This window comes from Vombatus ursinus, unplaced genomic scaffold (genome assembly GCF_900497805.2).
Source record: "Vombatus ursinus unplaced genomic scaffold, bare-nosed wombat genome assembly UNPS02014810.1, whole genome shotgun sequence".
NCBI lineage: Eukaryota > Metazoa > Chordata > Mammalia > Diprotodontia > Vombatidae > Vombatus > Vombatus ursinus.
The window spans coordinates 38,564,140-38,566,749 of record NW_020954588.1 but is presented as its reverse complement, the minus strand read 5'-3'; positions in this window follow the sequence as shown (position 1 = coordinate 38,566,749).

The following is a 2,610-nucleotide window of genomic DNA, read 5'->3' as shown; positions in this document are numbered from 1 at the left end:
GGTGCAAATAATGAGATCGTTTTCCAGTCCTCCAATTTCCCTGGTACATGCGACTCTAGTGGGGAAATTTCTTCTACCAAATCAAATTGGCAGCTCCCATCCTAGAGAGCTGACTGGAGAATTAAGAGGTTGAGCTACATGCTCAGATTCAAATAGCCAAGAAGTGTTAGCAACACAATTTTAATTTACACCTTCTCAGCTCCACGTCCAGAAGTCTATTCACCACACCAGACTGTCTGAACATGAGTTCTTTAGGAGAATGCCAGATTTCAATAAATGCCAGGGAATGGGAAGAAATGGGAAAGCTTTACAATGGATAGGGATTTAAAAAAAAAGATTCACCAGAGGTTCTAGAAAACCTAATGGAAGGGGAAAGGGATGAGAGGAAGATTGTGATTGGGCATAGGCAAAACTGAGCTAAATGGAGAAGAAATGGCAAGGTAAGGTAGAAGAGAGAGCAGTCCTTGTCTAGGTAGACTGGTTCTGAATCACAAGGATTAGAGGCATTAGGGCATCGGATGAAGAAAGTGTTAGATAAAGAGAAGCATGTAGACTAAATAAGCTCCATGGTGCTAATTAGAATGTTGGTTTTCTAATTAAAATGTTGGTGTGAAGGTAATCCTGCTGCTACCTTCTGTGTAAGCAGATAGAGTTCCTCAGGTGATTGCCATGGTAGACAAGGTAGTCCAAGACTTATAATCATTGAAATTATTTGAATGGTTTTAATTTTCAAATTGCTTTATAAATTTGAATTTACAACCCGTATGACCTTGGGCAGGTCCCTTTACCATTCTGGTCCTCAGTTCCTCCTTCAGTAAATCAAGAAGGATATTGAAGTGCCCTCACAGGTCAAAAACTATGGTCCTATGAACTAATAATTCCTTATTACCCACTTAAAGCATAAATATCAAAATTTTTATAGGCTGAGAAAACTGAAAGAAAATTCTACATATAATAAAATGATTATATATGTAGTATATCCAAACTGTTGGCTTCTTGACAAAACCAAGCCTGGAACTGCTTACTGGCCTTAAATAACTCTTACTGAATGTCTTAGTTTTGTAGAATAACATCTATTTATCTCTGAGTTGTCCACACTACATTCCAGCTATAAGCTAACTTAAATTGAAAAGAGAATAATAACTCTCTACTCCAAGGGTTCTTAACGTACTATCTCTGAAAGTTTTTAAGTATTTTAATAACTGTATTTTAATATAAATAATTTGCTTTGTAATCTTCTGCACATTATTTTGTTGATTTAAAATTATTTCTTATTCATTTCATTTTTATTTACTATTTTATTTTTCCTAATTAATGTAAAACAGCTTTTAATATTTTTTAAAGTTTTGAGTCCTGAATTCTCTCCTTCCTTCCCTCTTTTCCCTCTCATTGAGGAGGCAAGCAATTTGATATACATTTTACATGTGTACTCATGCAAAATATATTTCCGTATTAGTCATATTGTGAAAAAAAACAGAGACAAAAATAAAGAAAAAGAAAGAAAGTAAAAAAGTACTCTTCAATCTGCATTCAGACTCCATCAGTTCTTTTTCTGGAAGTGGATAGCATTTTTCATCATAAGTCCTTCAGAATTGTCTTGAATGGTATTGCTGGGAATGACTAAGTCTTTCACAGCTCATCATCATACAATATTGCTGTCATTCTGTACACTGTTCTGGTTCTGCTCATCTCACTTTGCATCAGTTCATGTAAATCTTTCCAGGTTTTTCTTACAGCATCCTGCTCATAATTTCATACAGCACAATAGTATTCCATCACAATCATACACCACAACTTGTTCAGCTATTCTCCAATTAAAGGGCATCCCCACAATTTCCAATTCTTTGTCATCACTAAAACAGCTGCCATAAGTACTTTTGCACATCTTTGCTTTTTTTATCTCTTTGGAATATAAATGTAGTAATGGTATTGTTGGGTTAAAGGGTATGCAGAGTTTTAGAGCCCTTTGGAGTTATAGTTCCAAATTGTCTTCCATAATGGTTGAATCAGTACACAACACTGTATTGGTGTCTCAATTTTCCCATATCCTCTCCAACATTTGTCATTTTATTTTTCTCTCATATTAGCCAATACCATAGATGTGAGGTGGTAGCTCAGAGTTGTTTTAATTTGCATTTCTTCAGTCAATAGTGATTAAGAGCACTTTTTCATCTGACTATAGATAGCTTTGATTACTTCATCTGAAAACTGCCTGTTCATATCATTTGACCAGTTATCATGTAGCAAGGCTTCTTATACTTTTTCCCCTCATGATCGCTTCATCACTTCTTAAAGACTCACAGTTTAAGAAGAACTGAAGGGAATGGTTCTTATTTTTATAATTTTCTTTTTGGCTAGGCAGTGGGGTTAAGTGACTTGCCCAGGGTCACACAGCTAGTAAGTGTTTTTATGTGTCTGAGGCCGGATTTGAACTCAGGTCCTCCTGAATCCAGGGCTGGTGCTCTATCCACTGCACCATCTAGCTGCCCTTATTTTTATAAATTTGACTCATTTTTCTCTATATGTGAGAAATGAGACCTTTATCAGTGAAATTTGCTGTAAATTTTTTCCCCACAGTTAGAATTATGTTATTTCCCTCCATACTACCCC